This window comes from Botryllus schlosseri, chromosome 11, assembly GCF_051294905.1.
Source record: "Botryllus schlosseri isolate E-star chromosome 11, Bs_hap1, whole genome shotgun sequence".
In the NCBI taxonomy this organism is placed as follows: domain Eukaryota; kingdom Metazoa; phylum Chordata; class Ascidiacea; order Stolidobranchia; family Styelidae; genus Botryllus; species Botryllus schlosseri.
In genome coordinates, this window is record NC_137246.1 from 25,234,194 (window position 1) to 25,240,543 (window position 6,350).

Consider the following 6,350-nt stretch of genomic DNA (forward strand, 5'->3'; position numbering starts at 1 on the left):
GGTGATTGGGTTGACTCAGTCTTTGATTAATAAGTTTTAATTACGATCGCAAACACGGAACCAGCGTCAACACTTGCGATCAGGTTTGTAATTGAGTCTGTAGTCTTATGCTGACAAAGGGCTGAGGCCAGCATTTTTATCGGAGGGGTTTTCACCTTGAAATAGCATGATACTGTTACAAAATCTTCGCATTTTCCTAATTGGATTATGATTATAATCAAAGCTACACAGTTGTTTCCAAATTAGATGAGAATAAACATTACTGAATTGGTGAAAACTTGAAAATTGAATTAAGTCCAGTTCATACCGAATCACAGGACTTTCTCGTAACCATGAGAATGACAGAGTTAGGCTCGTTTCGTATTATTATGCAGTTCTCGTGTAGCATTTAAAGAAAATCATGAATTAGAGTAGAATTATAATTAGAGCAAAGAAACATTTCTCAAATTAGGTAAGAATAAGATTACACATATTTCGCTCTAATCAGTGTAATAGAGAACATGAATTATAGTTATCCAGTCTGATACTACTATGTACTATCAAGAAGTAACAAATTGTGTTCGATTACAGTCTCGTGACGTTTTCTATGTATTTTATGCCCATTTGTGCCTATTCCGCATTCAATAAAGCGGGGGCGGCCAACCTGTGGCCCGCGGGTAAGGTTTTGAGTGGCCGGCATGGTAATTTTCGAAATTAGATATATTATCAGAAATGAATTGCCCAGATTCTGAACTTCAAGGCCAACCAAAAATTTCATTAGTCTGATCGCAACACTTGGGATGTTGATGTGACTAAAATAACAAAAGCAATGCATGGGCAAATCCAAGGGCCAGTTACATTTTTGGTAGATCTTCGTACATTAAAATAAAGTATAATATTTTGCGGTAGATTTATCCCAAGTGATATCTTTTTTCACTCTTAGCGCAACATGTTGTCTCTCTTTTTCTTGCTCTCAATATTGTTACCCCCTCCTGAAAATGAAAAAAGCGCCTAATGTACCAGATTGAGTCTAAGTATATTCGCAATTATGAGATAAAGTGTCGTTCAGCATGCGACCTTGCATTTTCGCTCGCAGAAAGACCGGCGACGATGAAACCTAGGCACCAAATGATTGACGCATGTTGGCCGAAGCTTTCGATATTGATATGTCCAGGCGTCGAATAGTCCTGTCCTTACAAACTGAGCCTGGCGATATACAGCAGACCCGCAATATACTCAAGTAACAATATCATTGAACTGTGAACTTTGAAAAAAATTCGCGCCTCGCGCCGGTAGTGGCGTGCGCAATGGTTCGTCAATTGCATGTGGCCCTTCGGCCGAAAAGGTTGGCCACCCCGGCAATACAGCGTTGCCATCACTATATTTCAATCATGCATTGTCAGTAAGAAAATTGAACTATGAAATACGCAATGATGATAGGTTGCCTAATAAATGCCCATTGCTAGCGAATTACCACAAGCGGGCGATTGAGCGTCGTAACAACCGGGTTGCTCATTCGAACTGACTACTTAACTTAACATACAACCCACGAGAACATACAGAAAACTTGGTTGCAAAATTCTGCAAAATACCTCATGTTCGATGATGTCTCCAAAACGGCTTTAGCCACAACTCAATTAATACTCGTGTTTGATGTAACTCTGGAACTTGTATAAGCTGATACCATTAAATCCAATCAGTACTCAGCGATTGTGGAGACTGTGATCAATCTAATAAGAAGGGACGCGGAACTGACAGTTCCAGCTCCTCACGTGTGATGAATTGATCCCAACTGCAACTCAATCTTCTTGCGTATCGATTCCATAGTACGGCCTATATCATTTTTCACACCGCCATTACAATTAGTACCATCATTTGTATTTCTATGCCGGCGGAAATGCATGGCGCTCAATTTCAGCGACACACAATCGTCACGTGCGGGATGGAAACCTAAAACAACGAGAGGACCATGTACTACTCGCTCGATTGAATTCAATTACAAAACGTCGTCTGCTGTCCGTGGCGATGCTTTTGAAAACCCATCACTGGGTGCGTTCCTCATAAATGTAGCGCAGTTACGTCCCTTCGCATTAGCACTAAAGTAAGGTAATCGCAGCTGGAAATATTCTTTAAAATCAGCGCCACGCTTTAATGGGAAATAGTGCTATATTGATTTCTGAAAAAAATCTCTGGGGAAATGTGAAAGTTTCTTATTTGATACACGGCTGCAAATAACTTACGTCGGCAGTGTTCTTGAAACACATTTAATTTGTGAACCTGCTTCATTCACAGTTTCGAACCATGGTCGCACAAAGCACAGCAACTGTACGAGCTGAATGTTGGTAAATGCGATACTCATTACAAGTTGAATATTTTTACAACTATCAGACAGTTACAATGAAACCTGTTCCCTATGGATGCAATTATGGTTTGCAAAAGTTGGACTTAGCGTATCCACAGTGGTCGTAATCGCCAAAAATATTTTTTTTTCAAAGCACGAGGATATAGTTACACCTCAACAATCGTTGGTTTAATCTTCCATAGCTGATAAGTAATTCTGTGAATTCTGGCCATACATCAACGTAAAGACATTGTATATCAGGGGTCACCAGCCTTTTTGAAACCAATAGCTACTTCTTGCCTTTGGGTACTGATCAATGTGATGGGCTACGAGTTACTCCCGCCGGTTATCCGTGCTCAATTGGATTTCTTCACTTAGTTAGACATTCAGAGCACTGGGCACGGTGTGCATCCCTATCCAAGAACAGAAAACTCGAACTCACCGTGACTCACACTACGCTAGGTTGCGCCGAAGCGCCAATCTCCACGTCGAGACTCCGGAATATTAACTCTATTCTCGTTAAGCGTCGGCGAGGGCAAAGACGAGCACGGCCTGATCGGGAACTGCGTTCGTATGTTCCTTGGGGTAGACTGACCCATGTTCAACTGTTGCTCATATGAAACCCTTCTCAACTTCGACTTTCAAATCTATCATTTGAATATTTGCTATACTGCGACCGCCGGCGACTCATTTGGTTGGTGACCGCTGTTGTATATATAGGCTACAATACACACAGTGGATTATAACAAACGACCGTCATCACGCCACATTTCCAATAATGCATTGATACTCCAAATTTTCATACCGGCTTATGCATGCACAATGCACATCGTATGAAATTCACGGTGACATCTCAGTCATATTTAATGTTGCTGATTCAATTTATCGAAGCGTCATGGGATATCAGTTAATATAGACTGACGAAAATCCGACATCTTACATCGATCTTATCTGTTTAATTTAAGAGCTTGGTCCAGAGATGCTCATTTTCTACCCGACTGTGACCTTCCTGTCTACAGCTCTGATAATTATAATTTGTTGAGTGCTTCCAAGAGATGCGAGTCACTGAGGCCACACAGAAAAATGAATCTCCCATTATTGTCCACAAGTCCGATTGAAGAGCACCAGAACTATGATCCCAATAACTCAGGCTGCCGAAAATCACGAAATATGACGATTTATGCCAAAACCTGTACTCCTCATCATACATACGCATTAACTATGTACAATTGTACATTCTGCATATCCTAGAATTGGTCGACAGCTTCAATCGGTGTCCAGGGAGCATGTAATATGCATAATTGAAAGCAGGAGACGCCGCTTTCAGCGAATATGTCACCGTATGAACGAGGATTACCTATTGTAACAAGGCTCTGTTAGCATGCGTATATGTATTATACTAACAGCATACCAGTTCACGACAAATGCTGCAATACCTATCATACGGTAGATAAATTGTCATATGCGAACTTATTTCTACACTGCTATATCTGCCTTGCGACATCATGTTGAATAATTATATACATTCAGGTTGTTTATAAATATAGAGTCTACGGCAGCCACAAAAAGGACCTTGTTTTGGTGAATGCTTGAGATATTCCCAGCCACACTTAAGTATCTGCACCTAGCTGCTGCGGTATGGTAAGTAAATGTTTTTCACTGTGCGGGGTTATTAGCTAATGCACGGAATTTTGAGACTATCGATTGTATTACGGGGTAATGAGTATTCTGAATGCAATAATGTGTATCTTTCCACTGCGCAGTTGTGGCATACAGTGAATACTCTGTCTTAACACGGCCTGTACAGGATGCCTAATTACATGTTCTCACAGATATTTCATTCTGATTCAAAATATATGTGCAGCACATATGAACGGCATTTTATGAGAAGATGCGCAATTGTGCATGTAATGATGGAACCTTTTCAATTTACAACTGACATAGTAAAACCACCTAGCACTCTAAGAACTTGCTGTCTTCTTACAAAACATCTCAACAATCCATAGCATGCAGCAGGCTATATTGATGACATTTAATTTCCACCCAGTCACTATCAACGGCTTCGCGGCGTCAATTAAATTGATACAATTCCGAATATTATAGTGTACTCCCCTCCTAAACTAGATGCTAATCAGTAGAACCTAAGATCTGTGAAGCAATGCGAAGAAATGTGCTGGTTGAAATAGACTTATGTATATCATGTTTTGCAGCTACGTGGTCTTCATAATTGTTATGTTCATGCATTATACGTTGGTGTCGTTTGCCTCTTATTTGTCTAGGATTAGTAATTACCGCCAATCATTATTTCTTCGTGTGTCGTGCTTCGTATTTATACCCTGTGTTCTGTTGTCTACGGGTCTTTCGTTTAACTGAACTCTGGATCGTGTCGCTTGTCTTAAAGTTATTCTACTGTACAATATACTGATTTCATATTGCAACCTAGTCGTATGAGTTAATGTTCAAACAAGATCAAGAACATAACAATAATGAAATCGGTAAGTGTTATTGATGCAATTGTTCATGTTTGCTAGGGTTACCATATTTTGGAAATCTGAAAAGAGGACACTTTTTCAAAATTGTTCAGACTTTTCGGCTCAAATCTCGAAATACAGTTTTTCTTTTACATTATCCGTCGGTTGACTGGAATAAAAATGTCAGCTTTCCGGCTCAGCACCTGAAAGTGCCACCGGAGTGCTACTTCAGTGATAATTTACTGTATCTCAGTCGAATTTTGCACTATATTTAACCAACATTCGCAAAAAAGAGGACAAAATCTCAAAAAAGAGGACATTTGGGCGTCCTCCGAGGTCACTTTCAAAAAAGTCAAAAAGGAGGATGGATCCTCTTAAATCAGAGGTCTCAAACTCAAATGTGCTCGCGGGCCATTTCCTAGTTTCCGATGACGCCACGTGCCGCAGCATCAATAATAGGGATATTCAATGTGTATTTTCCAAGTATTAGGCCTTACTTGACGGGACTTGAAGACAGGCATTCCACAAACATAGTGGAAATGTCATTTACTATTGCATTATTCACGCTTGACACGAAAAATATCACATTTTCAAATATTTGAATATTTTTATGTGCCTGGCATAATTTTTCTAATTAATAAGTTATAGACATCATACGAGAGGATGAATCATGATATTGTAAAACTGTCGGGTTATTGCAGCTAGTGGACCTTTGACGTGCCACAATTTTATGTAGAATATTTTAAAATATACTGAAGATTGATCTGATATCAGAGCATTTGAGCGGTCCAGCCTAATCCTGGTTTTGATAAAGTCATTATAAATATAGGCTATTGCTATCGTCATTGCGAAAGTCAAATTAAATCAGCGTTAGATTTTGCCTTCGATTATCATTGGAACATATCAATAACTTAAATGTAATAATTATTGAGCCATCTTAATAGCATTGCTTCTTAGCCTTTTTAGCGATCGTACCCCTTGTGCTTCCAATGAGACTTCTCGTAGCGCCTCTCCATTTTCAACACAATTTCTGATGGTACCTATATTAAAATCAGAAAGCCCATTCACAGAAGACTATTTTCCAGTTTAATAAATTGGCCAAGAAAATATTCCACAGCATATAGGCCTAATTCCACGATGCATCTCGCACACCCTGATGTGGTGCTTTGTACCTCGATGGGGACTACGGACCCTGGTTAAGAACCCCTTGGAATAGAAATGTCCAATCGGCGAATAATTCATTGGTGTTACAGCTGTAGAGCGTACTGCTACCCTACTCGCCACCGATAATAACATGGATAAAGAGAACAAACAACACCCAGCATGTAACCAACTATACGTCACGGGGTTCATAGAATGCCAATGGTTGCCATACTGACCTGATTAGATAGCTATATACCCTAAGCAGCGCAAGCTACGACCTTTTGATGTATTACTATTCCCATGACAGTTTCATTGATGTTTGCGTCCGTAGGATTAACAAGTCACCGTTCCGATTCGCAAGTCCTTGTCGGATTCTAACATTTGACCCGACTCAGCTCGCTCCGAAATCGAGTAAT